This window comes from Phalaenopsis equestris, unplaced genomic scaffold, assembly GCF_001263595.1.
Source record: "Phalaenopsis equestris unplaced genomic scaffold, ASM126359v1 Scaffold000055, whole genome shotgun sequence".
Taxonomy (NCBI): Eukaryota; Viridiplantae; Streptophyta; class Magnoliopsida; order Asparagales; family Orchidaceae; genus Phalaenopsis; species Phalaenopsis equestris.
In genome coordinates, this window is record NW_018164497.1 from 576,832 (window position 1) to 596,663 (window position 19,832).

General features: G+C 32.8%; 1 long non-coding RNA gene and 1 pseudogene across 1 annotated transcript; both read right to left on the minus strand.

Moving 5' to 3' along the window:
* Window positions 1–779: 779 nt before the first annotated feature.
* On the minus strand, window positions 780–3,015 carry LOC110019394. Its single transcript, XR_002293444.1, has 3 exons — window positions 2,989–3,015; window positions 1,166–1,325; window positions 780–1,039 (listed from the first exon to the last, which is right to left on the minus strand). It is a non-coding gene; the product is annotated as an uncharacterized LOC110019394 (long non-coding RNA).
* A 728-nt stretch (window positions 3,016–3,743) lies between these two features.
* On the minus strand, window positions 3,744–19,569 carry LOC110019404 (annotated as a pseudogene).
* Window positions 19,570–19,832: the final 263 nt, after the last annotated feature.

The following is a 19,832-nucleotide window of genomic DNA, read 5'->3' on the forward strand; positions in this document are numbered from 1 at the left end:
CTAATTTTATTTGAGAGATTATTTTTACTAATAAATATTTCTCTTTATTTATATTGTTATTTTAATATAAGGTATTTTTCGTCAGTAATTTAAAGTAAATTAATTAATCATAATAAAAATAATTATTTAATTCATTTTTAAATGCAATTACATGAAATTAAAAAAATTATAAAAAATTACTTTAATACTTTAAATTGAATTAAATTAAATTGAGCTAAATAATATATATTATAAATTTGAATTAATTTAATTTAATTTAATTGTTTAAATAATTTTTTAAAATGAAAATTAAAAATATCTTTCTCAATTTGGACTTTTAATTCCAACTAATTGTACAAAATAAGTGAAAAAAAAAAATTAGGGAACTCTATAAGTCTTGACCAGTTAAATAAATAAATAGAGACATACCTCACAATTCTTATGTATTTACATATCTAATACATAAACTTATGACATACCCCCCAAATCTTTCACATCACATTAAGAACATCAATACTTTGACTTGATTTAAAAAAATGAAATAAATCTTTTCCTGCATAGAATATAGCATGTAAGTAAAAATTGAAGGTTAGGTGTTATATATGTAAATACGTAAGATTTTATTTGTTTGCACGTAAATCTTTCTAGAAAATAAAAAATGCCTCCGCCGTTGGGCCAAGCACCAAGCGGACCAACGACGAAACAAATGTGTGTGTATGTATTATTTAAAATTAATTTTTTAATAAAAATTTATATTTTTTTATAAATTACGTACACCACATTCTTTACTTATAGCCCAGATGAATTAATCATTCACTCTGCGAAAATATTCAAGAGATATTACAAACAAAAATGCATATGATTCTCTTAAAGGTCATATGCATCAGATCATCTTTTCCTGTTAGAATGACAAAATGAGTAGGTCCAATCAATATCTTTCTTCTCTTTGGTGTGGGAGACGGCCACAGATCATCTTCTTCATCATTTTCAGGGTTGTTACTACTCTCAAATTTATTCCAATTGATTTTTTCCTTATTGCATGAGCATGCAGTCTTTTTAACTGTAAAATTACAAACATAAAATTCATTATTCACAATAAGCATATACTGAAATTATCTCTCCCTTTTTAGAGCTCATGTATGTATGTGAATCTCTGTGTGTGTTATTGAGCAAGATAAACAATTACCGAATAATTCATACGAAGAAAATTTTCTTTTTGTTGGTGCAACTATTCGTTTTCCATTTTTCAAAATAGAGCAAGCCGTGTCCTCAAGATCCTCATCTGAAGTATCATATATGTAAATTTTGTGTGATTCAACTAACTCCTTGGAAGCCATTAATTTGATCTGATCACCAGCACAATTTTAGTATAATTCATTAATTATATTATATAATAAATAAATAAATAAATAAAATATTGATTCAACATAAAATGCTTGAAACTAGCCAGTAATTTAAGCGAAATGAATTCAATCTACATATATTTAATCAGTTTAACTCGAAGGTTCACCATGAACGCCACTGTTCAGAAATGAATCAAATGTTCTTTAGTAGTCTTATGCACCGTATAAACTACATATTTAGATGTGAAAAAAAATTTGATGAGCCAGTTAATTAGATATAATAAACAATAATTATTTCAATTAAGAAAAAATATTTTTTTGGCAAAACGAATTTGATTTTTTTTTCCGGGTAATTGACACAAAAAAAATATATAAAATTGTAAAATCACATGGTTCCTTTCATGATAAATTGCCAATTTTTCTCTTAATAAGAAACATGATGTAAAATGCAAGTAATAACAATAAGACCAAAGCTCTTCAATTTATAACTATAGATTTGTAAAAAAACTTACATGTTTGAAGAAGATATAATGAAAAAATATATAAAAGAGCTTAAAATTGCACGATTATTTTTGCAATATATCATCGAAGTTTTCCCTTAAAATTAAGAAATTTGAAATGAAATAATAATAATTATTATTGCAAAAATAACAACACCTAAACGCTTAATTCTTTGGCAACCAAAATAAAATATAGAGCAAGCAAACATGGAACATATAATTACTAATCAGAGAAAAAAATATACACAAACTGAAAAGTCAAAAAAAACATTTTTCATTCCAAGTGGGAATTCAATTTAAAACCCCACGTGCTAAATAAAATCCGACTAAAATCATAATGCAATTTCTTACAAAAACAATGCAATCTACCCAAATAAAATATGCTAAAATCGTTGAATATATAATATGTAATCGTGGGGAAAAGTTCAAGGAAGAACTGATAAATCCAAAAGAAATGTTTCTTGTAATATGAGAATCAGATTCTAAACTGAAAAATAAAGTGTTTGGAGATTATCAGTCTAAACTAAAACATTTCGATATCTGATTCAAAATTGGAATAAGCTGGGATTTCTCCATCTCGATCGCAGAGACGGTGAACTCGATCTCGATCTCTAATTAGGTAATAGTAGGCGGTGAACTCTGAACTCGAAGATGATTTTAGAAGGAAATTAGGAAATATACTTAATAAGTAATTATATGTAAGGTGAGGTTTACTTTATTTTAATACTTCTTAAATTGGAAGAAATTCATTTCTATTTTCTCATTTATTTCTATAACGGCTAACAACCTTTAAAATATAAATATAGACTCATTCGATTTTTTTTGAATTTCTCGGAATTGGCAAAAAAATTAAGATGGCGATTTTTTTTGGGTAATTGGTGGGAGAATTTAAGTATTTGAGGAGTAATTAGCTTGAAGGTAATGAGAATAATTGAATATAAGTTCTTTTTTTTTTTTTGCGCAATAAAATGCATTCGGCAATCGAAATAAAATCTGGTAGAATACATATGAAAGACTCGATAATCAGATAAAAAATAAAAAAAAAGCTTAATTACAGTCATTCGATAATCAAATTAAAATCCTAATACAATGTGGTTACAAGACGCAATTCAAAAAAAAAAATAGAGCATAATTGAATAAGATAAAAAAAAAAAATAGAGTCTTACCGAAAGCTAGAGGATGAACAGTAAACGCGATCCTTTAATTGAAAAAGAGTTGTAAGTAAATATATAAAGATGAGGTTTTCTTTTTTAAGGTTTACTTAATTTAAAATAAATTTCAATGGCTAGTAACTTTTCAAATATAAACCTCCCATTTTGAATGATTTTTTCTTACTAAATTTTCAAAATTAGATAGGGGCTGTTTAACAATTGATTCAATTTCAAAACGTGGAGATATATATATGTATGAAGGTGCTAACGTATTAGACGGAGGAATATATAGTTAGCTTTGGATGGTCGGTCCGTAATTGCACCTTTTAAATTCAGATTAATGAAATGTCTTAATTTAAACAATTTTCTGGGCCGCACAAACATTACGTTAGAAAGAAAGGTGGTGAGAGTGAGAAGGAGAGGGTTAAGGAGGAATTTTGAGGGAGTTTAATTTTTATTTTTCTAGATTATTTTACGTGGTATCAATCCAGCATTTATAATTTCAATAAGAAATACATAATATTTAAGGATTGATGCAGTGCTATAGATGTAAATTCTCCCGTAAAAAAGAAATAGCATCACTTCATCACATTATCCTTAAAATTAAAAATAACATTATAATTGCATTCAACTAATTAGTATTTAACTTGCACATCGCATATATCATTATTTCTTAACTTAAAATTAACATTTAATGATCAACAAATCATAAGCGAATCACCAAACACTGTTCAAAAAAAGAACATCCAAATTTGAACTTGTGAAATACATCAACAATTAGTCAACTCCATAATTGCAGTAACAATATCACCATCAGCCGCTTTAAGAGCCTTCACAGCTTTTCCCCTCGGAACACCAGTCTGAGTCATAATAAGCTCAATATCCTTCGGCTCCACACCACTCTCATCGACTTCTTCACATCTTGAGAGGCGGCAGACGCCTCCGGCTTACTACCTTAGATCAGAAGCCCTGAACTGTTCGGCATCCTGGGTTTGCAATTGGGAGCTTAGATCTTCGATCTACGCTTCGCCAAATATTACGTAAGTATCTGAGTTTGGGCTATTGAATACATCTGGCTTCGAAATAGCGAAGTGTATCTGGATGGGATAGGTGAGCTCACGTTTTTGGTCTTCTTTATTGTAACACGGCTAACACCACTGATTAGCTTCATTCCAAGCTTCAGCATGGCCTTTCTGCTCTTTTTTTCACTTCTGCTCTGCTTAGACCTGCCACTTGCATCACTTCCTTGACCAGTACTGAATTTGAAACAGAAACATGATTGCAGAAATGCAGGATTGTAATGCTTTTCTAGTAGACAAAATAGCTCCATGATATTTGGATTATGAATTGAACAGAAATTGATTTAATTCTATGTGAGGGTGGATCGATTGAAATTAATCTGATTCAACTCAAATTAATTTGACATGTACGCACACATAAATAAAACAAATTGACATATATGTCCGTATGAAGGACAAATATGTGAGGGCGGATCGATTGAAATTAATCTCATTCAACTCAAATTAATTGATATGAATGCACACATAAACAAAACAAATGGACATATGCGTCCGTATGAAGGACAAATATGATTGTGACATTGTATTTTCTTAAGCCATATTTAGAATTAATGTCTTTATTTTATTCATCACAGGCAATTAGATCATATATGTTTAAGGTAAATTTGATTAATTAAAATTATATCGCATGATCTATTATAAATAAAGCGTCATGATACGTATAATAATTAGATTATGATTATTGAATGAGTGATGTGTCACCCGACCTATACCTCCTCTAAGTTGTGCCAAGTTTCATATTTTTCCTCTATCAACCTTATTCCTCAACCTCTTTTAAGGCTTCATTCATATCTTCTATTGTAACTAAACATTGATTGGTGCCAGAACTCAATTTCATCCTATAATCAACAATGACAACACAACAAGATGTTGATCTACACTAATGAAAACCAATTTCAAGGCTTCCATGAAATTCTTAAGGGGGTTTTTACATAAATACCATTAAGTTTGTATATATTTACATAGGTAAAATCTAAGTATTTATATTTACTTATATAACAACTTAATCACTAAATGAAATAAAAAATGCCACTGATATTAATATATCTAAAGTGATCTGCACCTTTCCATATATACATTTTGATGTCATTTAAACACTAAGATATATTTTTTAAGAAAATATAAGGATTTAGGAGTTGGATTTGTAAATACATAAGAATTTGGTGGTATGTCTCTAAATCTTCTAATTCTTAATGGTATGTTTTTCTTGGTTTTCTAATATAAATAGCCTATATTCTAAATGCTATATTTTTCTTGGTTTTCTATAATTAAGATGTAGGCCACCACAAACTCTTCCAAACCTTAAACCAAAGACTCACAACACCAAACTCATGCATACCTAATCCTAAACCTCTTAAAGACTACTTAAACTAACAACAACAACAACAAGCCTTTATTCCACTAAGTGGGGTCAGCTACATGAATCATTTTTCTCCATTGAGTCCTATTGAGTGTCATATTTTCATTTAATTCTAATAGATTAAGATCATTTTTTTCTACAATCTGCTCAAGTCTTTTTAGGTCTACCTCTGTCTTTCTTAACATAAGTAGAATCTAAAACAACTACACTCTCCTAACAAGATCATCAGATGGTTAACGTTTAACACAATCAAATCATCTAAGACGTCTCTTTCTAATTTTGTCTTCAACCAGAGCTATACCAACCCAAGCACGGATATATTTATTTCATATTTTGTCTCTCTAAGTGTCAGGCCAATCATCCACCTAAGCATTCTCATCTCAACTCATCTCAACAACACTTAACTTTGTTTTATGCTTCTCTTTTAAAGGCCAACATTTTGCGCCATAGAGCATTGCAAATCTCGCCACTATGTTATAAAATTTTCCTTTCAGTCTAAGCGGTACTTTTCTATCACACAATAGGTCTGATGCATTCCTCCACTTCAACCAACCAACTTGATTTCTACTAACAACATCGCCATCAATACCAGTATCACTTTAAACCATCAACCTGAGATATCTAAAATGATCACACATTTTATAAATAATTAAAAAAAAATTACCCTTAAGCACACTAAAGACAAAATTAAGTCGAATGGTTCTCATGGTTCGTCCTCATCTGACAATCATTTCTATTTAATCAGAAATTCATAGTGACACTCATGAATTAATGTCATCTTATGCACATCCTTCGGTCGCATCCAAATCCAATGGTGCCCTGACTTCTAGTCAATTTTAGAAAATATCTCAATCCCAAACAGTTCTTGTAGCTCCTCGATCACCACAATCTTTGTCAACTCTGTATCATGTGTTTCTTCCATCTTTGTATACTTCGATCCTAATTGTTTTCGATTGTTCGAGCCATTTAAATGTCGCACTATTTCTTTCAAATGTTGTCGCTCAAGTCTGCTCCTGAATTCTTTACTCAATACTGCAACTTCTGATCCTACTAAAGCAGTGACGCTGTCATGATGTTACATCAATCCTTCTGGTTAACGAGCATCCGTTCCCAACACTGCTGCTCAATCTCATGACAAGCAGAGGTAAATTGTGTAAAACCCCATGATCTTTTTCATCACTTCTTCCAAGGCTTTAAATCTTTGCTCGAACCTTCACTCCATAGACGAAAAACGTTAGTCTAATTCATATTTAATGTGGCTCAATTCTCCCTTTAATGTTTCCTCAAAAGCATTCATTTTTTTAACCGAAAATACTTCTAGAAAACTTTTGATTACAAAAGCAAAATTTTAATACCCTAAAATTCCGAGGTTTGCTTCCAAATAAGTCAAATTTAGTGATTTTTTATCACTTCAATCCCATTGTTGCTTCCCAAGTAGCTCCAATCACAACTGTCAAGTGAGATTTGGTCACACGATAACCGATCATCAGTCGATCTCGTCCTCATGTCGATCTCGTCCTCCCAACTAGCTCTAGCCACATCTTTACGAAGGAGAGTGGGAATAAGAGAAAGTGGGAGTTACGAAGCAAACACATGAGAAAGTTGGCAGTTTCGTGTCTTTGTATGACTGCCTTCCTAACTTGAGCTGCTTTTAAAGAAGGCATGCCGCAATCCCTTCGTCACTTCCTAACGAGCTCTATCATACGGTTCGGTCCAATGGCACGCTCGAGCCCGCCATAGGCTTCCCCACTGATTGGAATCGCGACAGCTTCACGTTCGGTGGTCACAAAAAGAGCATAATGTGACTACATAGCGATCAGCTTCCCGAGTGCACAAGGATGTCATCATTCCATAGAAATTGAATGCTCTGATACTAATTTGATAGAAAACAAAACATAAGTCAACACAGAAATTAGGTCAAATAATATTTTATTGCAAGAACATCAAACAAACAAATATAATACAAAGATAAGCATCCTGCACCCATAATTCGAGAGGCAGGCAATCTCTCCCAATTCCTACAATTCGAGAGGTAAAAAATCTCTCACAAGCCGCAATTACATATATACCACCCGAAACTTGCTATTTATAAAGCAACCACCTTCTTTCATCCATTTTCCAAATTCTCACTCAAATAACAAAATTCATAGTAAAACCCCTATTCATATTTTTCATTTTTATCAAATTCTCAATTTGATCGCAGCACGTGTAAATACATCGCTTTGGTAGTTCAAGAAAATCACATGAGTGGTTTATTCACACAGACACAAGCACAAGCACAGGCACACATACATATGAGTTCAAACTTTTAGATTTCAAATCCAAATCAAATTTTAAATTTCATTGCAAATATCCTATCCTTTCCAACCCCTTCTTTTACGTTAAAAATCTATCAACATCCTCCATAGTTCCTTCAAAATTTCATCATTAATATCCCACATAATTCCCTCAAGATCCTCCATAAAAATCTCCAAATAATCTCTATGAATTTCTACTTGAAATTTAAAATTGAATTTCAAAAAATTTCAAACCATTCATTCTGATCAGTTATTTTTCCTCCACAAGTTTCTCCACCCACCTTGACCCAATCAAGCCTAGTAAGATTCTTCAAACTTAATCCAGTTCTACTTATTTTCTAAAACCAAGCTTGGCACAATGATTTCACTCATTAATTGACTTAAATCAGCTCAATCGCCCCAACCCAATGAAGCCCAACCATGAGTCAAAATAAAATAAAATAAAAGCATCAAACCAATCTATCGATATACATGGCAACATCCAATTTTTCAAAGTTTTCTTCCCAATGCTAATGATAGAGTCCATAAAGATTGATGAAGGATACGTTAATCAATATTACTGTTGACGAATTTATTCCTCCTTCCACTCTTCTTCATGATTTTACATTCACAGCTGCACTTCAAATGGACTTCTTATTTGTCACCTCCACCAAATTTCACATATTTCCTAAACCTAAGGGTTTAGTCCAGCTTAGATAACCAAAAATAGCTCAATTGGCCTAACCCGAATAGGTCGACTTAGACCAATCTTGAGACCCAATGAATTAAGGGGAATAAAGAAAATCTTAAGAAAAATAAATAAAGCGTCAAATTAATCTATCGCATCCAATCTGTCAAACCAAAAAATCCAAAACTATTGATAGTCTTTCTTAAGAATTCATGATGATTATTTAATTAACATTGTCGTTATGAGTTTATCCTTCCTCTTCATCTCTTCTTTCAAATTTCCTATTCTTCACCCCACTTGAAAGGATTTTCCATTCATCAGTCATCTTCGAAATGAACTTTGAGAAAATAAATTTCATTCAACAATACAATAAAGATCTCTCCTCAAAATTATGGCAACATTTCAACTCTCTATAATAGATTTCTTTGTAATCCAAATGAATCAATGCAGTACAAGATGCCCACCTCAACGGTCATTTTTCAACAGTCATGTGTGGTATAGTCATGTCCGTTTTTGTAGAAAGATGGGCAAAATGAACAATCTCATCTTATGGGTTCCAAAATTAGACAACAATCAGACAAAAGAATATTATGTATTTTTAAAAATATATCCAGATCAGCTATCAATTCAAAGTGTATATCTACAATAAGGTGAGATTAAAATAATGCTTTAAAAGGAAAAAACGTAAGTCTGTGTGTTTACCTATTATATGCAAAACTTAAGCCTCAATTTTTTATTTTTTTATTTTATAATTTAAAAAACATGAAATGAAATCAAATTCGAGAAATAAATAAAATAAGTACCACAATCCATAGTCATGATTCATATTCATGTTCATACTCCTACATCCAATCAGCACAAACATATAAACTCAAATCCAATTTGATGTCAAAATGAAACAAAACAAAATAATACTCATGCCTCATTTTCCTATTCCTCGGGCTCCTTAGCCTCCAAATCTTGTCTAATTAATGTTGGTTAGAAAAAATAATGCTTTATTTTGAGCTTTAATTAAATAGGAATGTTAGGTTATATTTTATCACAGAGCATCCAACTGCACCTGATGAGCCCGTGGTAAGAAAATCAAATTGTTGAGCATAAGCTATGCAAGTCAGCTGCCTAGCTCAGTTTTCTTGGTGAATTTTTGCTACACCCCACTTTGAAATGTGTCCAACCACAGCAATGCCTTCCCAATCATTGGATTAAAATTTACTCACTCCAATGCAAAGGTCCATCATGGATAATTGGATTAGGAACAAATTAAGCTGTTCTAATATTTGTATGCATAGAATCATGAAGTAAACCTGCTGCTAACATTACAAAAATTTTCAAAACCACTTCCCAAAGAATCATATTAAAGGAAAATGTCGGATGTAAGATTTCTATATAGAAAAGGGGGGTGAGCGAATAATCACATGCAGATATCTTTGAAATGAATGTCCACAATCTAGACAAGGCTCTAGCATTGGGAAGTAAAGAGCAAGATATTTAAAATCTAACTGGTTCTACTGATCGTTTAAATCAGATAATCAATCACGGGTACTTAAATATGAATATAATATCACTCCTCTGATCATTTGTTGAAGTGGAAAAAAAGGATGAGTATTACTCACTGTTGACAAGCGAATGTCAAAGCCCACTTTCAGTTTCACGAAAAATGGAGAAAGTTTGTGTTTATAGTAAATATTACAGACAAACGATAAGAATAAGCTGTGTTTTGCTTTCACCTTTTACAAGGCAAATATCGATAACACCAGAACAAATAGAAAACAAAGATCATACAACCATTAGCACAATTCCCCACTTTCGAACAAGAAACCAGGAATTTAAAAGAAAATTCGGAGGAATAACAATGAAATGTAAAACTATCAAATTCACACTAGTTTAGTTTGCACGTAGTTCAATGAGATGCTGAAAAATACATTATTTAATTCAAAAACATAATAGTTTACTCGCATCTTTGAAGAATGCCTGATAGGAAAATAATTTACCTTCCACATCATCATCATCATCATCCTCATCATCATCATCCTCAAAAACAGGCCCATTAAGCTGTAGAAGTAAGCATAGGAGAATTTACATTGGGAATTTTATTTACGCAAAAAATGCAAGGCACCAGAACAAATGGAGAACAAACAATAACATACAATGTATCATTTTATTCAATTCAAATGCAATATCATACACTTAAATTTTAGGATGAGATTATTGAAAAGTGAGAGTATGAAAACTATTTTGCAGCAAACACTATATACTATCATTGTCAGTTCCAGAGCCCTAGATGTGAAAAATAAAGAGTTGTGTTTGGTAAACGACAACTAGTGTAAGGTTTTTATCAAAAAATCATGACATGAATCATTTAAATCATTATGTAAAAGCTAGGGCGTCCCTTGGAAGCGATATGTTGTATGACTTGAATAAAGTGAAAACAGTGCACAGGATGTTATATCGGCCCAGTGCAGTGTCAAATAGGCAAAGTTTCTCACATTTTGGACGAATACAGACAAAGAAGTTAGTTCATGAAATTAATATTAAGATAAGATCTTGAAATATAGGTACTCTCAGGTAAATTAATGAAATTAGTAGATATTATGGTTCATAGGAAGATAAATATCTTATATTTTTTAAGAAACTAAATGGGTTAAAGAAAATGCTAAAAGATAACTTAAGTTTTAAATTTTGGTATTCAGGTAAAAGCCGTACAGAAAATGATATACATATAATTATAAATAAAATTTTAAAAGATAATGTTATGAAAATTAATAGAATTAAAGATTGAATTATAATCCAAAAAATTATTGTTGATACAAAATTTTTAATGTTATAAGTATTTATGCTCCTCAAGTAGATGATATATGTTCAAAAAAAAAATGGAATGATTAAGAAGTATTAATACAATTGATACTTCTTGAATAAAAAAAAATTATTAAAGGATATTTAAATCAACATGTTGATTGCATGGTAGAAGATTTTAGAAATATTCATGGTGATTACAATTTTGAAGTGAATAATGAAGAAAGTAGAGTAATATTTGATTTTACTTTAGCTTATGATTTATTATTGCTAATATTTTATTTAAAAAAAGAAAGGTGCATATTATCACTTATAAAAATTGGATCTAACAAAGTACAAACTATTTATTTCTTATGAGAAAAAAAAGATATTGTTGAGATTGTAAGATCATAAAATTATTTCCAAGTGAAAATTTAAGTATTGAACATCAATTATTGATTTTATATTTTTAACATAAAGGGCTGAAAGATGAAAAACATCATGAAATATTTTCATAGAATTAGATAAATATATTTAAAAGACAAATAAAATTATTTTGATGAATAAACTTCAAAATCTTAAAATTTGAGATGCCTATGAAGAAAGTTACGTTATATGGGATAAAATAATGAGTGTTAGATGTATTTGAAGAATAAAAAATACCTTTTATAAATAAAAATAATTGGTAACAGAATAACAATGCACAAGAAAAGATCATATAAAAAAATTTGTTATATAAAATTGGTTTAAATGTAAGGATTTAGAAAATTGGAAAAAATATAGGGTGACCCTTAAGGAGTCTAATAGAATAATTTGTGATCTTTAAAATTTAAATTTTAGTTATCTTTATAATATATTATATACTGAAGAGGATAAAAAATATATGTACAAACTAGCCAAACAAAGAGATAAAAAAAGTAAAAAATTTAGTTCAAGTAAAGCATAATAAAGATAGAAAATTGGAAAAAATATAGGGTGACCCTTAAGGAGTCTAATAGAATAATTTGTGATGTTAAAATTCTAATTTTAGTTATTTTTATAATATATTATATACAGAAGAGGATAAAAAAATATATGTACAAACTAGCCAAACAAAGAAATAAAAAAAGTAAAAATTTAGTTCAAGTAAAGCATAATAAAGATGAAAATCAAAGAGTGTTTTTATAAAATAAGAATATTCAATATAGGTGGACAAGAGTTTTTGATATCAATGAAGATTTTGAAAATACGATCGCTTTTAGTAATCATAATTTCATTAATAAAAATAACTTTTATTTTTAAACTTTATAGTTGCATTAGTAAAGCAAAAGTTGGAGGCTTTAAAAAAAATAGAGTGAAAAATTAATAGGACTTAGATGGTATCTCCATAGAAGTATGAAAATGTTTAATAGAATTGGGAATTTTTTGGCTTACTAAACTTTTTAATATTATTTTAAAACTAAAAAGTGCTTGAGAAATGAAAGAAAAATATTTAGGTCCCTATTTTAAGAATAAAGGAGATGCACAAGAGGGTGCAAAGTATAGAGAAATTAACTTAATGTGTCGTACAATAAAATTATGAGAGAGAGTTATTGAAGATAAGTTAACACGTGATATAAGATTTCTCAAAATCAATTTGAATTTATGTCAAGTAAATCTACCATGGAAGCGGTACATTTATTGAGGAGTTGATGGAAAAGTACATAAAAAATAAAGAGAACCTACATATAATTTTTGTTGATTTAGAAAAAAAACTTATAATAAAGTTCCAAAAGAAATATTTTGGAGATTTCTAGAAAGAAAGGTATTAATATGACTCATATTCAAGTCATTAAAGATGAGTATATTAGAGTTGTTATTTGTGTTCAAACAGAAGAATTGACCAAGTATTTTCCTATTTAAGTTGGATTACATCAGGGATTGGCTTTAAGCTCATATCTTTTTTTCTTTAGTTATAGGTGTTCTTATTAGACATTTATAAGAGGATGTACCATGTTGTATGTTTTTTGCTGATGATATCTTTCTTTTGATAATACCAGAGAAAGAGTTTAAGAAAATTTTGAATTATGGAGGTCAACTTTAGAGTCTAAATACATAGAATGCAATTTTAGTAGTAGTCGATCTAGTTATAGGGTTGTAACAATGGGTGATCAAGTCATTAAAAGGAGTGAACGTTTTACATATATTGGGCTTATTCATATATTGGGTTTATTGTTCAAAGTGACGGTGCTATAGATGGGGATGTTATTAGTAGAATTCAAGTTAGATGGTTGAAGTGGAGGAATGCATTGGGTCTATTGTGTGATAAAAATGTACGTCTTAGATTTAAAGAAAAAATTATAAGATGATGGTGAGACATGTAATGTTTTATGGTGCAGAATGTTGGCCTATAAATAATAAGCATCAAATTAAGTTAAATGTTGTTGAGCTGAGAAAACTTACGAGGATGAGTGGCTTTATACTTAGCGACAAAATATGAAACAAATATATCTGTGAAAGGGTTGGTGTAGCTTCAGTGGCAGGCAAGATTAGAGACAGTTGTCTTTGATGGTTTTGTCACATTAAATATCGACTATCTGATGATCCAGTTAGGAGAGTATAATATTTGACTTATGTTAAAAAAGATAAAGATAGACCTAAAAAGACTCGGACATGTCGTAAAAAAATGATTTCAATTTATTAGAATTAAATAAAAATATAACACTCAATAGAAATAAGAATTCATGTAGCCAACCCCACTTAGCGGGATAAAGGCTTGTTGTTGTTGTTATTGTTGTTGTTGTAGTTGTTGGTATTCTAGTTATAACTTATTAGAAAAAAAAAAAAATTTCTGCACTGAATTTCTTGGAATGGGTATACACTAAATTCCTTGGGATATGTTATAATCTTTAAAAAATGAGCTGCATAATAACAGCAAAAAAAAAAAAGACAAAAATAATAATAAGGCTCCCACCAATGTAGGTTTGGGAAGGATTGGTCAATGCAGCCTTACCCCGGTAATGTAAAGTGCTTTGTTGCATGATTCAAACTCAAGGTTGAAATCATAATAGATGCAGCCTCACCATTGCAGCAGCCAATGAAGTTAGTGATTAAGAATATCACTCTAAAATGTAACAAAAAAGAATGTAATTTTGTTGTTTTCGCTTGCATTTGCTGTCATAACCTTTAAAGTGAAGGCCTCATACTTCAAAGAATTAAAAAAAAAAATTGCTTAGTACTAAGATAGCCAAATTAATTCAAAGGTTAAAACAAAATAGAATTTTATCCATTAAAAAATGGTATTTCCAATAATACGAGGTTAATTTAAAATATACAACAAACTCAAAAATCAATCTAAGAAAAGAAAGGATATCATGACATTTTTATAAGACCGCTTGTTTTAATTTTATAATAACTGTGAGCATCTCTCATCAGGCCTCGGTGAATGCATTTTATAGGAGAATTTCTTCAAGGAACTTGCGAAAGACAATCAAGAGATGAAAGGCCATTAAAAACTCATGCATGCCTCAAAAAGTAAGTTTAACTGACAAAAAAAAAAGATATTTTTGAGAAATTTTCACTTAACAATCAATGGATTCATGGACTGATGAAACTGACATTTAGAAACTTCCCCTCATAGAGTTTTAGTTCATGGAATAATGAGTGTCAATAACAAGTAAATATTACATTATTGCATAGTCTAACTACCGTTGCTATGGTTCTTTGAGCTCTTCTCAAAAATTAATATGATAAATCAGATGTCTCTGAATTTAGACTAAATTGCAAAAACACTTTAATCTATCCAAAGATGGAAAGAAACAAGTGTATCTTCATAAAAAACAACCCTTAAATCATTTATAAACACTTTCATATAGGAGCTAACCCAAACAATACTAGAAAAGTAAATATTATTACTGAAAACAATCAAACAGACTAAAATGGAAAATAACAACAGATAAGATAAAAAAACACAAACCTGGAAGTCAATCCCGGGATGGTGGTGATCTGCTAGGTGAATTGTAAAGAGGTCGTAGCAGCTGGAATGAGGAAGGGTGTGGGAGGATGACGGTTACAGAAAGTAAGGGCGTCTAAAGGGCTATTTTGTGGGAGGCAGCGAATGTAGGGCGGCTGGGAGAGCCTGGAGAACTGCAGGTTGGATGTTCCGGGTGACGACAGATTAGGGAAAGGGTATCAATAGGTGGGGACTGCAGGGACAGCAGGATAGGAGGCATTCCAGACTGCAGCAAGCCGAAATGATGGCTGGAATGGCAGAAACAGCAGGATGGGCTACAATTATGGTGGCGGCAACAAAGGACAGAGGGCGGGAAGTGATGGAGAATGGTTGGAAAAGGCATGAACGACAACTTCTGGCAGTCCCGAATGGTAGGAACAAACAAAAAAGCAGATGGCGCTGCTGAGAGAGAAAAAAACAGCAGGAAGGAACAATCAAGACAGCGGTTCTGAAAGGCAGCAGCAAGGAGGGAGGCGTGGCAGCGAAACGGGAGAGACGTGGAAGGATAAATCACCACCTCGGGAGCGAGATATTGTCGGAACATCACTCAACTCTTGGATACAGCCCTCGAAGGGAAAAACAGAGATGTCCGCGGCTGTCTCGATCAAATATATGCAAAAAGACAACCGTAAAATCCCACGAAAGCAAATTTATAATAATAGAATAAATAAGAGAGGATCTAAGGGACAGTTGATACTCAACAACAAAAGAAAGTCTAGACCGAATCAATCCATGCAAGCAGACGCTCCTTTTGTTTACGTGCTAGAGTCCCGCATCCACTCCCAATGCGGGAGACACCCACGTTAGTCTCCCAAGGTTGGAGAAGCTTCGATCTCATTCGTCAAAGCTTCCGTCACCTCATAGTGTGACGTCAAGTCAACCCAGTTAAAGAAAGTGAAAAGAACGAAACCTCCTGATAAGTCAGTTCTATAAAAGATGTCATTCCAAAAACACGTCATAGAATAGGTATTCATTCTCTTTTGACACAACTAGAATTAAAATTGCACGTTGATGAGTATCCATACAAACAAAATTTTGAGCCAGTAAATATGTAGCCGGCATCTTCCGCTCCTCATACTGATTTGAATGCATTTGATAAACAAATATGTAAGAAGAATTTAACTTTAGGATGAAGCTATAGCAGGTTGGGCAACTCTCAATAACAACCACTCATAAGAGACATCTTCTTCTTCTTTGGAAGGACCTAGATCTCATTGTAGGATATTTTTTTCATGTAAAGCTCCTGAAACTATTTCCAACACTGTGGGTCATTCCTCTTGTCTAGCATCTATCGATGGGTATATTGTTGAACTCCAAATGACTCAATATGATCTTCTATAAGTGGCTCAAAAGCTTTTCATCTCTGATATGCTGAACTTTTCTCAATAAGGGCAACTAAGAAATAAGCTATAAAAATTTTGAATTTTTTTCGTCTTATGTTACCTTGTATCTGGTATCAGCTCCTTAAACTCTTGGTCAATTTGAACATCCAATGCCAATTTTGTTGATACTACTCCTGCAAAAAGATAATTCAAGGCACCACAACCTCATACTCTACATGAAAGCTCATCACCTCAGACCCACTATCTTCTAGAACAACCCCAACTGATCCAACTAAAGTCTCATGTGGACTCATCTTGAATCATTGATGTATCTTCCTCATCACATCAGCTTGAAATTGAGGTTCGTCTCTAACGTCTTCATCATTTCATGTGTCACTGTCTATTTCTTTTACTCCCTGCTCGGTGAAAGAAAACATTCCTTTGGAAAGGCAATCTGATTCAACATGCTCAAATCTGAAACACTTGAAATGCTTCTTAGCTAAATAGAATATCAGTTCTTTTCACTTGTTCTCCACTATGAACTTGTTTGTCCTCATGCGGGGTCGGCTTGGATGCTCTGTTTGGTGTGCATTTGCTACTTGATCATGTGGTCGTACTCTGTCTGTAAGATATGACAGTCACCCAGTGAGGTTATCTCTCCACTTTTAAGGCAAAAGTCTACACATTTTGTCTGTAAAGAACTAGTAGGTATTGATGCTACATCTCTCCTTTCATCATAAACCAGGTAGAAATTTTAATTTCTTCTCGTCGTCGAAGAATCTTAAATTTCTCTCACCATTGAGAAGCACGCTTTCATAACTTACTGACAGCTAGTTTCACCATTTGTCCAAAGGAAAGTCCTGGCACTCAAAGACAAGTTCCACTATACCAGAGTCACTTAATGAGCTCGCTAGGCTCTATGCGGGTGTCAAAATATAACAAATCTACATTTACTTCATGATCTTGAATTCCCCAATATTTCAAGCCAAATTTTCAGGAAGTTTCTCTTTATCTCTAGAATTTGCCTGATGGAAGGGATTCACTGCATCATTTCGATCTAATGAATTACCGATGTGGCTACGGTTAAACACTTTTGGACTCTCTTCTCAAAGGTGGCAAGCCTCTATTAGAGTTGGAGTATTTTCTTAGAAAGTTCCTGGACAACACGTTATGGAGTTCTCATAAGATGCATCATGTCTTTTTCTCTCGATCAAGTTTTTCATTATTGTATCCTCGATTGTGTGGTTAGGGTTTAGGTAGGCAGAAAAGGGTGTATGGGGTGACGTAAGGTGTGAAAGGAAAATTTTGAGGTTGATTATGGCAACCCTGGGATAGGATTTAGATTAGGCTAACTCTAATATCAAATGATATTGAATTTAACTCGAACAACAATAAGAAAGTGAATATTATTATTGAAAATAAATAAGTGATTACAACTAAACACATTGAAATGGGAAATAATAAAAAACACAAGACAAATTCAAAATGATTTTTGATCCCGGGATGGTGGTGGTCGGCTAGGTGGATTAAAAAGGGGGTAAGCAGCTAGAATGATTGGAAGGGTGTGGGAGGATAGCTGTTGCAGTAAGTAAAGGGGTCAAGAAGGTTGTTTTGGGGGTGGAAGCAAATGTAAGGGGGCTAGGAGAGCCCGAAGAACAGTTGATTAGCTCTTTTGATGACGACAGCGCGGGGAAAGGGTATTTAGTCAAGGGGCAGTAAGCAGGGACTGTAGGGACAACAGGATAAGAGGCAATCCAGGCAGCAACAAGCCTGAATAATAGTTGGAACGACAGAAACTACAGGATGGGCTGCAGTTGTGGGTGGTCGCAGCAAAGAACAGAGGCGGAAAACAAGGCGGAAGAGTTTAAAAAGGCAGAGACAACAACTCCTTGTTGTCTTGGATGGCGACAACAAGCAGAAAACCAGATGGCATGACCAGGAGATAAAAAAACTACAAGAAGGAACAACCGAGACAACGGTTACAGGCAAGTGCAACAAGGAGGGAAGCGTGCCAACAAAGTGGGAGGGATGTGGAGGGTGGGGAATGATAAATCACCACCCCGGAAGTGCAATATAGTCGGAGCACCACTCTACCCATAGATACAACACTCGAAAAGAAAATCAGAGACATCGACGGCTGTCCCGAACAAACATACACAAAAACTAACTTTTGACTCCCATCAAAACAAATTTATAATAATAAGATAAATAGGAGTTGGCCCAAGGGTCAGCCGGCACTCCACAACACAAGAAATTCTGGATCAAACGGGTCCATGCAAATCCTTCTGGTTACACGTGCAGAAGTGGAAGATGGCAGGGTCACACTTTGGTCTGAGATCAGACCAGTTAAGTTGAATTTCTAATCCTAAATGATTAAAAACTCTTGAATCAGGGAATCAGATACATAATGGAGCATAAAGTGATAAGAAAAAATATTAGCTAAGGAAGCCGCCGGCAAAAATTTCTCAGGAGTCGGGAGAAATTTTTAAACATTGGGTATGCATTGGGTGCAATCACCCGTCCCAAAGCATACCCAACGGTCAGCAACCGGCTTCAGAGTAACTTTCAATTAGGGCAACGTCAGCAAAACTGTTCATCCCGAAGCCTCAAGTTGAATCTTCAGAAGCCATCGTGGGCATGACTTCCATTAATTCTAGGTTGCTATTTCAGTATTTAGCAAGCTCAGTTTCTCCATTTCTAGCCTTGTTTAGAAAGCTATAATGCTTAAAAACGATTCACTAATTGTGAAACCTTACAAAGTTGGTTTTTATAACTTTAAGATAATAACAACCAGGGCATCTCAACAATAACAAGCTACATTACTTAGAAGACAAACATGATTGGGAAAACCTTCTACATGAACCTGAATAGAACCATGGATCCAAGGGCACAAAATCCAACAGAAGATGGACTGAAATCAGGAAAAAAAATCGGGAGATGGTTGGAACAAATGCTACGGAGGACAGTAAAGCTTACTCTGATCCTTTGTTGCTCGAGCTGAGCGGCGAGGAGTTCTTCTTGGGTCTGAGCACTCATGGCGACGTGTCGGATTGACTTTCAAAGAAAACCCAAAAAACCCTAAATTCCGACGAAATAGAACGGCTTTACAGAAGGAAGCCGGAAGAAAAAAAACAAAGGGCAAATTTTTTAAGGGATTATTACAAATTGTCCGCCGAGTTGATTTTTTGAACCGCCCCACTCGCATGTCATAATTAAATAAATTACTGAGAATTTGTTAAAGAAAATAGGCTATGAATTTTGATATTTTAGTGGAATTTGAAAAATGGATGAAAGAGGGCAATTGATTTGTAAATAGCAAGTTTAGGAGGGTTAGTATGTGTACATAAAAAGTGTGTCAACATCTTACAGGTAACTTAAGAGGTGACATGTTC